Source organism: Meriones unguiculatus, assembly GCF_030254825.1.
Source record: "Meriones unguiculatus strain TT.TT164.6M chromosome 13 unlocalized genomic scaffold, Bangor_MerUng_6.1 Chr13_unordered_Scaffold_37, whole genome shotgun sequence".
Taxonomy (NCBI): domain Eukaryota; kingdom Metazoa; phylum Chordata; class Mammalia; order Rodentia; family Muridae; genus Meriones; species Meriones unguiculatus.
Window position 1 is genome coordinate 1,345,814 of NW_026843647.1, and position 15,225 is coordinate 1,361,038.

Here is a 15,225-nt window from a genome sequence, read left to right on the forward strand (position 1 = left end):
CCCCGTGTAGACTATTAGCTGCTGAGACCTGTAATCTGACAGACACAGCTTTAGCCAATAGCCTGTGTCTCAAAGTTGAACTGACAGAACTGTGTCAATGAGGATTGTCCATATGGGCATAGGAGAGTCCTTAAATCAAAAATCAATATTCACTGGATCAAGCTACCTGACCCAAATTGTATACCCACCAATCTGGTCTGCTTTCATTGGCATTCATGAATTAATAAATACACATTGGAAAATTACAAATTAAAAAACCTCATCCTGCCACATTTCTAGATAATCCTGGTCAGCAAACGTGCATCCTCTGATCCTAATCTCTAACAGGCCTGGTTAGCATACTACTTCTCTGTGGAGTGTTTTACAGGCAGTCTTCCCTCGGCTAAATTCTAGTTTCTCAGCAATAGTACATCCTTTACATCATCAGTTCTACTCTTCTATATCATAGCTTGATATTGGAGTGCTCTCTGACACAGGACATATCATTTACAACTCCCACAAAATCCAAATGGATCTTTTAGAACTTAGAGAACCTACCTGACACCCCCAAAGATCACCAGGAACTAGGACTAAAAAAGGTCACCTAAAGGTCACCAGACTAGTGATTCTACCCCAAGGTCACCAGGAATTGGGCCATGTCGTAAGATTCCCTACCCAAGGAACAGCCTGAGGATAACCACAAGGATGGAAAAGTATCTTAAAGTGGGACAATTGTGCTGAGCACCCTACCAACCTTGTAGTAGAAGATTCAATGACACAGAAAATACCTAACATTCCTGACGCCTAGAGATAGCTTGCTCAATGTTAGTTATGTTAGCTAGCCAATCACTTTGTAAAAAGCTTGCCCTTGCTGAATGTCACCCAATCGTGTAACTGTTAAACTGGAACTTTCTGGTCCTTCCTAAAACCCCAATCAAAACCCTGCCATGGTGCTGCTCAGGGCTCTCCTCTCTGATCCACTGTGTTGGTAATGATGGAGAGACCCAGCTTAAGCCCAAATAAAACTCTTTGCTCTTGCATATATGGTCCACCTCCTGATGATCTTTGGTGACCCGAAGTGCTGGCCATAACATATGGGTTCTCATATTGGATTCCCAAGTCTCCCAAGCACCCCAGGCACATGGAGCTGAACAACAGCCAGTAAGTGAGCACTCTCTCAGTATCTCTCTGTGTCTGTCTCTGTGTTTCTGTAGTTTCATTTTTCAGGACTCGAGGCAAAATGTGTAATCTGTGTGGTCAGAAAGGTTAGAGCTGATGCTCTGGACAACTGTGGGCCACAGATGGTATGGGATGATTTCTAGCCCCCCCTTGAAGGGTCACATCTGTAAAGGGAGTTGAACATCCACTTTTCTGTGTTCTCTGGACCTCAGAGAGGATGAATGTGCCCCTATCTGTAAAGGGTGGTAGAGTACCCAGTTTTCTGTGATCTCTGGATACTTGGACAAGGACAATGCAGGTATCTCCTGCATCAGGGATTCACTGATATCCTACTTTCATTTTGTCCACTGCAGGAGTGGTGGGATCTTCTGTCTGGCTCTGTGTATTTTTCTGCTGACAAGCTATGGGATCTATCTGTTTGTGTCTTGTTTAACTGTTTTGTCTGTCGTTGCCATTTTTTTTTTTTTTGTCTCTGGGAATGACTGAGGACATGGGACAGAATCCTTCTATCCCTCTAGATTTGATTCTTTCCCATTTCAGGGAAGCTTGATCCATGCTCCACAGGCTCCAGTGAGAGGGGCAAGGAGGTGCCAAGGGATGGATACAGTATGTGGAGCCCTAGGCTTGGCACCTCTGCCAATGTTCTCTGGTCTCTGGTCTGGCAGAGCTTAGCCACTACTCTGACCTCGGGTCTGGCAGAGCTTGGCTACTGCTCTGGACTCTGATCTGGCAGAAATTTTCTGCTCCTGTGGTCCCTGGTCGGGAAGAGTTTGGCTGGTGCTTTGGCCTCTTGTTTGGAGAGATCAAGAGCTATGTTGCTGCTCCATTCTCTGGTCTGGCTGAATGCAGGTTGCCATTCCAAACCCTGGTGTAGTTGGGTGGAGCCTGATTTGGGGGTAGGCCACCACTAATGGAACAGGATAGAGGGCCCGTACAGAGATAGGCCACTGTTCTGAGTTTTGGTATTTTCTTCTTCCATTCTCTTTGAGCGCATTGTACCCAGTACATTTTTTTTTCTTGTGTTGTTCTTTTGTGGTTTTGTTTGCTTCTGTTAGTCTCAGTGGGCCAGTGACCAAACAGCTGTGCTCCACGGTGACTTTGACTGCCCCATGCACCCAGCACTACAAGCTGGGAGACCTCTGGTTGCCAGTGGGAGCACACATTTCCACATTGTTGGCTAGAAAGGCTCAGTTGGATAGGGGTCTGTGTGCAGAAAATCTTGCTGGGCTGAACCTTGTTGTCCCTTTGCTTCCTCTCTGAGGAAAGTTGATGACCTGGGGTTAGCTCTAGCTTGGAACAATGATCATCAAATATGCTCTTAGACAAAATGTATTGTGGTTATTACTATTATTTTTATTTGGTTCGGGTCCCCTGTAGCCCAGCCTGGCCAGAAACTAAACAGCTATAAAATGACCCTGAATTTCTAATCCTTCTAATCTACCACTTATCAACTGAGCTACATCCCTAATCCCTCAAACTTCTTTTTGAGACATAGGTGGCCTCAACTAGGAAGTGAACCCAAAAGAAAAAGGCTTGGTTCTACTGAGCTCTTCAGTATGTGCCAGTGTACTGGCACTGTTGCCAAGATTACCCACCTGAGCACCTTGGCATGCCAATTCTTTTTTAGGTGAAGCCTCTGACTGGCAACTTGAATTGTTAGAAATTCTAGAAAGCACATGTATGATTGTGGTTTGCATGGGTGGGGAACTTCTGTGAAACTGCTCCTCAAAGTGGAAAAGAACATAAGGGGGCATAGATGAGGAATATAACCATGTCTGGGTATCTAACCATCCCCCAGTTGCCTAACTTCATCACCAGTGTAAACAAAAAAATAGCTAGAATGCATTTTGGGTTCAAGGTCTAGAAGTGATGTGGCAGAGGTCCTTTTGGCAATGCTTTTGCAGAATTGCATCCATTCAAGTACACTGTTTGTAAATTCACACTGAGCAAGGAAGGAAAGGAATGGGAAGGTGATGTGAGGGGGGGAAAGAGTACAGGAATGGGGAGAGGGAAAGAACATGTTCAAAATCTTCCTGGCAAGAAAACAAAAAAGAAAAAAAAATACTGCTTAATGAATTTTCACCTTTTGTGTATCCAAGAATTCTTAAGTTGTCTTTATGTGTAAATCCTTTCATCATATTTACATATATGATGAAAAATCTTGCTGAATAATTGTGTATCAATGTCTTCCTTACATTTCAACTGAATTATTTTTGGGCCCTAAATCTAGACCCAATTCTTATCAATATTTGGAGGTTTTGCTTGTTTTGAATGTGTTGTTTTATTTTCTTAGTTAATAGTGTGTCCACAGTCCATTACACCAGGGTCATCATACTTGGGTCTTTAGAAAAGTAATGAAAAACAATAAACAGTACTAATAATGTTAGTCATTAAAATGAAAGTAAATGAGTGCATTGTACAATGATCTCAGATGATCTTTTCAAACAGGTCATTTCATGATGAAATCTTTTATTCATGAGGAACAAAATGTCTGTTAAGCTTAGGGCTTGTTTACAGCATGCTCTTGAAAACAAGATTCAAGATGCATCCTGAAGTCATAACATCTAATAATGTACAGAGAAGACACAATCAGCTTTGTGGATATGGTCTTCTAGGGATAAGTATGGCACTATGCAAAGCCCAGGACATTTTCTGAGGACCTGACCTCTCATAAAACCTAATGAAAACATAGACTCTTTGCAGAAAATGAACATGTACATAAAACCAACTCTGTGTAAGCATGTATATAGCAAATGTCAGGAGAGGGACCAGGATAAAAACTAACACCAAATAATTAACACTGTTGATGTACCTGTAATTTCTATCTTATCTGGAAGGCAGAGACAGGAAGACTGTTAACCCCTGTATTTAAGACAGAGCATCTGCATAAAGAAAAGCAATGCTTTGCTTCTCCTGTTCCTTTTCTTCCTCTTCCTCTTCCTCCTCTTTCTTTACCTCATATATGTGAAGGAAATGTTCTACCCCTAAGCTATATTTCTAGCTTCTGTACAAAACAGACAGATACAGACAGTCTTTGCATATGATAAAGCCAGATGCTAAAACTCACTAAAGCTTAAAGAAAGTAACTTGTTATGGGATAAATGAAAGAGAACACAATGAAGGCAACAGACATAGAGGCTGTCCTACTAACAGCAGAAACAGAACAAAGATAAAAAATACTTCAGGAGAAGTTTATTACAAATGGCACAATGGTTGGCATTAACAAATAAAATGCTAAGTGCTCCCATCCTCTAGGTGGGAATTCTGTAGTACCATCAGATTATGAAAACTTTGTTAATAGCATTTACTGTTTAAAATGTTATTTGTCCTTCTGCAGACAGTTACTGTTTGCAAATTAGGCACTCAATACTGTGCTAAATCCTGAACACACACAAATGATTCATGCAAACATCATTTTTTTCTCTATAATCTTACAGTCTTGTGGGATAAGCCACCAAAATTAAACCTATAGACCATGCATAGAAATGTGTATATCACTATAAAAACACTATGAAACCTAAAGAAAAGCAAGAAAAGCTTAACACCCCAAAAGGGATAAAGAATATATATATTCAAAGGCCTAGAGATAAGAACATTTTATTTCAGTAGGGGAAATGAAAGAAGGTGAATTTGTTTGCAACATACTAGGGAAGAAGAAAGGAATAATAATAATAATAGTAATTGAAGAGAAAGCTAGAGGGACTGAAGAGATGGCTTAGTGATGAAAAATACTTTCTCTGGGGCTGGAGAGATGGCTCAGAGTTTAAGAGCACTGGCTGCTCTTCCAGAGGTCATGTGTTCAATTCCCAGCAACTATGTGGTGGATCACAACCATCTATAATGAAATATAGTGCCCTCTTTTGGCATGCAGGTGTACATGCAAACACAACATTGTATACATAATAAATAATAAATCTTAAAACAAAACAAAATATTCTCTGCTTTTTTTTTTCCGAGTTCCTAGCATGTTCATGGTGGCTGTCAATCTTCTCTAGTTCCTGTTTCAGGGAATTTGATGCCATTAGACCTCCTGGGATATAAGGCACACATGTGGTACACTTAGATTCATACAAGTAAAATGCTCTTATCACTGATCTACACAAAATTTAAAAATACTCCCCTTCAAAAAAGGAGGTCAGCAGGCATAGTGGCACCCACTGGATCTCTGTGTGTTTGAGGCCATCCTTGTCTACAGAGCGAGTCCAGACCAGCTAAAGCTACACAGAGAAACCCTGTCTTGAAAAGCAAAACAACAACAACAACAAAACAAAGCAAAACAATACAAAAATAAACAAGATCATAAAGGAAGTATATTGACACTTGCTTGTAAATGGAGCATCAGGAAGGTCAGGAATGAACATCCACCTGGACTATATGAAACTCTGTCTCAGAAACAAAATAGCAGCAACAACAACAAAACTGCACAAGAATCTGAGTGTCTGGGATGCTTTTGGACACTGAAATTTTTTATCTTAATTCCTGGCTACATAGGACGCTATTGAAGAGTGTAGTTGTTTGAATGATATGTTTGAAATTATGGTCCCCAGTTGATGGAGCTGTTTTGGAAAAATTAGGAAGTATGCTTTTGTTGAAGAGGTGTGTTACTGTGGGTGGGTTTTGAGGTTTTAAAATCCCACATCATTCTCAGTTAGCTCTTTGCCTCATACTTGTAGATCAGGATGTAAACTCTCAGCCACTGTTCTCTCTGGTGCTCTGCCTGCCATTCCTGTCTGCCACCATTGTCCCTGCCATGATGGTCATGGACTTACCCTCTGAAACTCTAGGTACCCAAACAACTGTTTCTTCTATAAGCAGCCATGATCATGATATCTTAGCACAGTGATAGAAAAGTAACTAAGACAAGGGGTTTGAAAACAGGAGAGAAATGCTTTGATGTACACTTATCTGAAAGATCCCTTTGTCCTGTAAAATTAATAGTAAGATTTCAGAAATTTCAGGCCTCACAGCACCCTGACCCAGAAGGCAGAACCTACTAGGGTGTGGCGGGGGAGGGGCTTGCGCAAGGATCAGCCTCCATTGTCAAGCGTGACATAAGCGCTGTTGCTATGGCTACAGATGTTGAAGGGAAACCGCTGAGCTCCTCCTGGGCCAGGTGGGCGACGGCGGAGAGGGTTGGCAAAGAGAACCCTCTACCCGGGCGGGGAGGTGGTGGTCGTGGCTCGGCTAGTGGACTATATCATCATGGTAGGCTGAGACCTGGAGAAGCCAGGTAAGGGTGCAGGGCGGGCAACGTCTCCGTCCCCGGGCTCCGCCTCCGCTCTCGGGCTCCTTCTCCGCTCCCGAGCTCCGCCTCTGATAGGCTCCGCCTCCCTCTGCCTCTGGGCTCTGCCTCCTTCCTTCCCCGGGCTCCGCCTCAGCCCCCTCGGACTCCGCCTTCAGTGGGCTGAGAGGGTGGGGCTTCGCAGCTGGGAGGTGGGGAGGCAAGAGGGTTGGGTCCCGCGGTGGAGAAGCTGCGGGTCCACGGGTGTCCGCCATCGCGGTGCAATCCGAGCCTGGCTGGCTGTGGATGAGTGTGAGGGACCCGCAGGATGGCGGTCACGGGGCGAAGCCCAGGCGGTACAACCGGGGAGGCTGGCGGGCTGGGCGGGTCAGGAGAGCCTGCCAGCATTCAGACAAGAGCTTCTGTGCTGGCTGCTGGTACCCGGGACTGTGCCCTCTAGCCGCAGGGGTTGGGAAGGCTGGAGCACAGTGTGTGGAGTTCCTACTGATGCACTTGTGCCCTGCATCCCAAGGAAGAGTGATGATGGGGCCAGTCCTCCCAGAAAGGAAGTGCAGAGAGTCAGGTGTTGCCTCCTGCCTGGCCTGGGGCGGGTGGGGTAGGGGAGCTTGGACATCCCAGTCTAAAGAATGTACTTGAAAAGGCGACAGGATCCTTGAACATTTCTAGGAACATTGTTTGAGGACCTATGTGCAGGCATTCCAGAATGAAATGACTCTTTTTAAGTAAAGGCAGTCACTGCAGGTGCTCTCTCTCACTTAGCTTTCACATGATTTAATTGTTCTCTTTATTCCATCAGAGAATTCTTCATAAGGAACAGTTTGGTATATACATTGCTGTTTATACTTTGACGGACTTGCACAACCAGGAGTATACAGGGTTCATGCGGACTTATTTTCCTATTTGTATTTCTTTGGGTTGCTATGTCTAGATAATCAGGATGTAATAACAAGGTTACTGTAGAGCTGGGAAAGCTCTTTTATTTCATGGTAATTCCAGTTTTACACTTGCAAGGAATTTTAGCTACCAGCTCTGTAGCCCCTTGTCTCAGGAGGTGCTTAGGTTGTTTTGCTGATTGTTGGTTGTTGGTAGCACTAGAGTACTGCTGTTCTACTCATCTCTTTTTATTGTTTATTTATCCCTACGAATTTGTTTAAGAGAAGGAATCGTTCACATTTTTTCTCACTACTGCCTAATTGAGGTCACTCAAGAGAATCGCTTGTAGGTTGGTGAGATGGCTCAGCAGATAAAGGCTCTTGCTGGGCAAGCCTGGAGAACTGAGTTCGATCCCTGAATTTATGAAAAGGTGGAAGGCAAGAAGTGATTGCACAGAGTTGTCTTCTAACCTTCCTATGTGTTCCCTAGTATGCATGCTTCACCGGCATCATGAACACACACACACACACACAGGCTAAAAAAAGAAGACATTGTGCTGTACTTAGAGAATCTTCCTGCTGCTCCAAAATGTCATGTCATTTCACTTATCAGTCTCTTACAGACATAGTCTTACCCAGAATGCTAGTATGGAATATCAGTTTTGTTTTTAATCTTGTTCTGTTTTTAGTTACATTGTTCTTCCCCCTACAACAATATTATTTAATTTTGTTTTGTTTTCTTTTTCTTTTATTTTTTTTAGACAAATTCCCTCTATAGAGTCCTGGCTGTCCTGGGATTCCCTATGTAGATCAGGCTGGCCTTGAACCTACAGAGATCTCCCTTCCTCTGCCTCCCATATGCTGGAGTTAAAGACCACACACAACTTCCCCACAACAATTTTGAAACAATAACGAACTTGAAAAAAGTTCCAAGTATGGTACACACTTAATTGCTGTTTTACTTTGGACATTTTGAGAGAAGCTGGTGACCTTAATGCCCTGTCACTCTGAGTGGTTTAGTGTCAATTTTATGCAAACAGAATGTTGTCCTACATAATGACAGTGCAGTTATTAAAATAAGAAATTCACGGTGGCATAGTATTCCATTTAATGTGGGATTTATTGACTATGTTATTACTCACATAAATGTCAAAAGAAGCTGGTACATTTAAGTGTTGCATTGTCTTTTATCTCTTTAGTCTTTTTAAATATGGAACAGTTCCCTCATCTTTTTAATGATCTTGTCACTTTGATGACTATAGGTCAGTTATATTTTTCTTCATTAATTTATTTATTTGTCCATTTTACAGCCCACTCACAACTCCACTCCCTCATCCCTTGCCAGTCACAACCTCCCAAATACTTTCCCTGTACCTCCCCCAACCAGCCCACCCAGGCACATCAAGTTATATCAGGATTAGTACCTCCTCTTTCACTGAGGCAAGACAAGGTAGCCATGCTAGGGAAATGGGATCCAAAGGGAGGCAACAGAGTCCAAGTCGGAGACAGCTCCTGCTCTAGTTGCTAGGGGACTGACTTGAGGACAAGCAGCCCATCAGTTTCATATGTGTAAGAGGCCTAGGGCTAGTCCAGGCATGTTCTTTTGTTGGTGGTTCAGTTTCTATGAGGCCCCATGGTCCCAGGTAAGCTGGCTATGTAGGTCTTCTTGTGGTGTCCTACCTCTCCAGCTCCCTCAATCCTTCCTCTAACTCTTCCACAAGATTCCCAGAGTTCTGCCTAATGTTTGTTTGACTGTGGGTCTGTGCAACTGTTTCCATTATTTCCTGGATGAAGCCTCTCAGGTGACAGTTATGCTGGTCTCCTGTCTACAAGCATAGCAAAGATATGAATAAATGACGAAGGCCCAGGCTTTGGGGTACACCATTGCTTAGGGGATTGAAGAAGAGGAGCAGCAAATGCATTTGGTCAACTTGGAAGAGATATTCAGCTCTCCCTAATAGATATTATTTTTCTTGTAGGTGATATGAGCCATAATTTTTGTCTAGTTACATGGCTGTACAGAGGAGACTGTTTTCAAATTAAAACAAAGTTTTTAGATTTCTCTTCTTTTTTCTTTTTTTTTTCCTTCTTTTTTGTGGGGGAGGAAAAGGGCCATAAAAATGGTATCTCTGTGAGTGTAGTCCTGGCTGTTCTGGAATTCTGCCTCAGTCTCACAGAGATCCACCTGCCTCTGCCTCAAAAGCACCGGGATTAAAGGCTTGCATCACTTGGTGAACAGGCAGTACTCTTAATCACTGAGTCATCTCCAGCTCTCTTAAAATTTTTAACAGACATAATCATGTGACTATGTCTACATTAGCTGAATATAAGTGGACTGATAAATATAATGTTTCAAATGTGTTCTAATGAGGTAATGGTGTGTATTCCCAGCCTTTCATTAGCTGAGACTGGAGATCAGCTGGGAGGTGGTGGCTCACCTTTAATCCCAGAATTTGGGAAGCAAGGCAGAGGCATTTGGATCTCTGCATTAAAGACCAGCCTGTTCTATAGATCTAGTTCCAGGACAGCTAGGAAACCTACCCAGAGAAACCCAATCCAAGCAAGTAAGCAAGCAAGCAAGCAAAGGACTGGAGATGTAGCAGCCATCTTGGGTAGGAGTAACAGAGCAAAGAGCTAGAAGGATCCTGGATAACTAATGACTGACAGTAGGGTTGCTATAGTAGATCTAGATAGCTGGTTTGTATTTTGTTTTTCTTTGTTTTTAACATGATAAATAATAACATTATATGTTTAAAGCACTATAAATCCGAGTTTTCAGTTTCATGCTGGCAAAAAAGGTATAAGGTGACTGGATGGGTTATCAGGGTCCAGGAACATTGATAGTGAAGGAATGCTTTTCAGTGTCATATTTAACCAATTGAGGGCATCACTGAGAGAAGCAGTTATTGAAGAACTTTGTGGTTGAATGTACAGATGATCACTTATATGCAATGTACAGATAAGAGAAGACTGTAAAGTCTCCCTCCTTCCTGTGGCCTCCCATTTTTTCTTGTGAGTAATTAACTCCATCATTGAACAGCAAATCATGAACTGCAAGTTTACGCTAATGAATGATGTACTCTTTTGAGAATTTATACAGTTTTTTTTCTTTTTTTCAGTTTTTGTTTGCTGTTGTTTGTTTGTTTGTTTTCTCAAGATAGTGTTTCTCCATGTAGCCCTGACTATCCTGGAACTTCCTCTGTAAATCAAGAATGTTCTCAAACTCAGAGATCTGCCTGTCTCTGCCTCCTGAGCACTGCAGGGATTAAAGGTGTGTGCCATCACTGCTTGGCATAAAGGATAATTTTTAACTCTGAGTTTTTTTGTTTGATTGTTGTTTTACTAACCAAATTACAGAATATTGGTAGAAGAAATGATAAGAATTGAGGTTAGCTGATTAAACACCACCCATGTGAGAAATCTCATTGTGATAGGTATGAACATATGTTTGGAATACTTTGAATGTGTTTTATTTAAATTTAAAAAAAGACCAGTTCCATGTACTAGTTTGGTCTGGCTTTTTACTTTCCTTCCTTCCTTCCTTCCTTCCTTCCTTCCTTCCTTCCTTCCTTCCTTCCTTCCTTCTTTCCTTCTGAGACAGGATCTCTGCAGCCTAGTCTGGCCTATAACTCACTAGATAGTTGCCACCGGTACTTGCAAACATTACATTTTAAGAGGAAAATACAAAGGAAATATTTTTTTTGAGACAGGGTTGATCTTTGTAGCTTGGCTATCCTGGACTCATTTTGTAGACCAGGCTGGCCTGTAAATCTCAAAGATCCACCTGTCTCTGCCTCCCTGAGTTCAAATCTTTATTTTATAAAATCATTTTATCTTCCTCTCTGAGTTTATTTCATTTTCACTTTTTATATTTTAAATTTTTGAAATAGAGTTTCTCTGTGTAGTCTTGGTTGTCACATAACTCAGATCTGCTGGTTTCTGCCTCCCAAATTCTGGAACTAAAGTGTTGGCCATCACCATCAGGCTTAACTCTGTTTCTTAATGATATATTACATACTAGTTACAAGTTAGTTTTCCAGCATAGGGGCTGCTATAACAAAGTATCATAAATGTGGAGGCTTAAAACAACAGGTGGTTATTCTTGCATAATTTTGGGGGGTTGCTCTGAAATTTACTTGTCAGGAGGTAACCTCCTTTGAAGGCTTTCAGGGAAGAATATTCATCTCTTCTAGTTTCTGGTGGTCCCCATTGTTCTACCATTTATGGCACCATAATTCTATTTTTTTCTTCTCTTCGCATGGCTTTCTTTGTTTAAATCTTTTTCGTTTTTTTTTTTTTTTTCATAAAAACAATTTCTTTGTTCAGCCTGGTGGTACATGTCTATAATCCCAGCTATTTGGGGGACAGATGCTGGAAGATGCCAAGTTCAAGGCTTTTGTGAGTTACAGAATGAGTTCAAGGCCTGACTGGGAAACTTAATCTCAAACAAAAATAAAATTAGAAAAATGTCTGTGGCCATAGCTCAGTATAGTGAATCACCTGCCTAGTGAGGCCCCAGGTTCATTTCTCAGTCCTGGGTGTTGAAGAATATTAGAAGGCCCTGTTTTGCCTTATTATTTCCTTTTCTTTCTTCTTTTCCTCCCTTCTTCCCTTCTTTTTTCCCTGTACTAGTGGCTGTGCCTAGAAAACACACATTTTCTCTCTTTCCCCTCCTTTTCTTGCTCCTTCTCTTTCCTCCCCACTTCTTACCTCCCTACCAGACTGAGCTATATGCCCAGCCCTGTTTTTTTCTATAGCCAAAGACTGTTATAATGGCTAACTTGAACTGTCAGGTTGACTCACCTGAGAGAAAGGAACCTTAAATAAAAATTGCTTTCCATCAGATTGCCATGGGGGCAATCGCTAATTGATGTAGGAGGGCCCAGTCCATTGTGGAAGTATCTTCCTGCTTGTGTATGTTACCATTCCTTCAGGTGGGCCTGGGTTGTATAATAAAGGTAACTGAGCAAGCCAATGAGTGTTGTTCCTTCATGCTTTCTGCCTCAGTCACTACTTTGAGTTTTTGCCCTGTTTTTCCTCAATGGATTATAAGCCAGATAAACCCTTTCCAAAGTTGCTTTGATCAGTGTTTATCATAGCAACAGAGAAACAAACCAGAACAACTGTTAAACCATAGAAAAAGAGTGAATAAATTTCATAAGTAAAGCAGGTTTTAGTTTCATAAGGTGCACATTCTACCTTAGGAAACGGAAACACAGAACTTAACTTAATATTCAATATTTCCAAAAAAATAGAATAATTTTTCTTTGTATTCTGTAAGTAAAATTAGGAGAAATAGGTATCATGTCCACCAGAATTAGCTTTCAGGAAGCTGTAAACACTGTGTTTTAGTGTTGAAGTCTAGGGAATTGCTGCTAAAGACTTTCAAAGCCTTGTCATTCTTTTTCAGCTACAAGTACTAATGAGGTAACACCTTGGGAAAATGCGGCGTTACTGGAAAACAGGTTAAAGCCTTTGATTGCAGACTGGTGGCCTAGTCTCCTTTCTTTCTCTCTTAGCAAGTTGTATGACCTGTTCACTGTTTACTTGTGGTAATGAGGTTTGAAGCTATTGAAGCTATTAGGTATTCAAAATCTTTGGAGATGAATACAAATTTCACGATGCTTTTTTTACATTACTGTTAATTATCATGTATTACAATTTATTCAAATTGTACTGTCTGTGTCCCCCTCCCTCATATCCATCCAATCACACCCTCCTTCTCTCTTCTGCTCCTAACCCCCTCCCCTAGCCTACTGATAGGAAAGGTCCTACTCCCTTTCTATTTGACCCTAGCCTATCACGATGTTTTATACAAGTATTCCTCCTATTGTTGCACACATATTATTACAGTTATCTAGCCTTCTCTCTAACATCTATCATCTGTTTATCATCTATATCATATATTTATTATACACACAGGGACACACACACAAGGTTGTGAAAATGTTATTTCTTCCAAAAACATGTGTTTCAAAAATTGATCAAAAAGAGTGATTTAAAGTAAAAAAATTTGAAGGAACTGAAATGCATGTGTCACTTTGTCAGTTATGGCCTGAGCCTTGGGATGTTGACATCACAGTGGTTTCTCCCCGACTACTACACAATGTTTACACTTCAGTGGTTTGTATACAGACTGTTGTAGCCATTTTTGGTTAGAACCAGCAAAGAAAAGTATAATTTTATGCTCAATGAGAGTTTCTCTATTCCAGGCTCCACTTTGAAGGTATTTTAAAATTACTATTATTATTTTCTTGATAGACTAGTGTTTTCTGGAAGTTTTTGGTCTTGATTTCTCTACAACATATGACCTAATTCTTAACAGTTGCTTTATGACAACCACTCCTGTGAGAAATAGTCAATACCATTACCCCAAACAAAGTTATCATGTCAGAGAGCTGTGCTCTGAGCTATACAAGAAAATGATATCTGTGTTTCTTCAAAACTATCAGCCTAAGTTATGAGAGATTATTTTCTGTTTCATCTAGTTATTTTCCCCACTATGCCAACAAAGATTTGTTGGAAACTGGTCAGATTTCAGCCCAAAGTACAACAACATTATGGTTTTAAACATTTATTTGTCAGTATTTTAACATGGATTCAGCTAGATAGGAATGACTTTCCAGTCATACTCATTTAATTTCAAGTTCATCATAAAACTGAGTTGACAATAGTTTATAAAATACCTTTACATTACTGCCTGGTGTGTTTGATGACAACCATTGCCAATGCCTCTCTTTGACTCTTCTATTCACAGGTATCTTTAATCCTCCACAAGTAAAAACTGTGGCTTCTCAGTACATGTTCCTTGAATGGTGTAACATGATTTAGGCATAGTAATATTCACTTAATAAAATACGTACTTTAAATATTCAAACTGTATGAGCAGGGACAGCAAAGAGACAAGCAAAATAGTAGCCACTTCGTTATTAGAGGGAATGTTTTTTATTATGGCTCAGAGAGGGAAAATGTTCAGAGGCACCTGAAAGAGTTAAGAGCAGAGAGTAAAAGAAGCAGACTTGATATGACCAAGACTGCCTAGAAGAGAATGGAGACTATTAGGAGAAAAGTAGAGATAGCTTACACAGAGACAAACTGTGCTTTCATAAATGCACAAGCTGAACCTAGATCCCTCTACATGTATATGTAGCAGATGTGCAGGTTACTCAACATGTGGGTCCTCTAACGATTGGACTGAGAGCTTTCTTTGACTCTTGCTTGCCATTAGTTTTGTTTCCCCTAGTGGTGCTGTCTTGCCTGTCCTTAGTGAGACAGGATGCTCTTACTCCTGCCTGATGTGATGTGTCAGAGTAGGTTGGTACATTTAGGGTGTGTCTCTGATGAGAAAGAAGGAATGGGAGAGGGGAAAATGATTTTGGGACTGTGAGGCGAGAAGGGAGGGGCCTATTATGAAGATAAAAAAATAATAAATTAATTAGTGGAAAAAAGACAGGGTATTTCTAGAATATTTAGGAGATTTGGATAGTGCAAAGAGAGATAAGGATGTTTGGGAAGGGACAGGAAACTAGACGTGCATTTTGAGATGTGTGACAAGTACATGTACTTCCCCTTTAGGTAGCCTCGAGGCCACCATGGGTGTTGGTATCCTGATAGGAGCCACAGGTCAATAGAGATCCTCAGGTCCCTTTTGTTGGAGCAAGGAGAATGGCTACTTTGATGGACAAGAAGTATTTCACAAATTTTTGATGAATGCTATTTTTTATATGTTTGGTTTTTTGTTGCTTATTTGGTTCTAATCACCAGAATTTCTTTGATAATGCATGTTGAGCAGGTCTAGGACTGGAATTTTGGATATTTGCACTCTCTGGGACCTAACTACTTTCAACTATTAGGAAGGCCTGATTACTTTCATCACACCTATTCATGTCCTTTTCAATAGTAATGGGTTTAGTTATGACATGCCATTATATAGATTTCCTTCTGTTGTGTTTT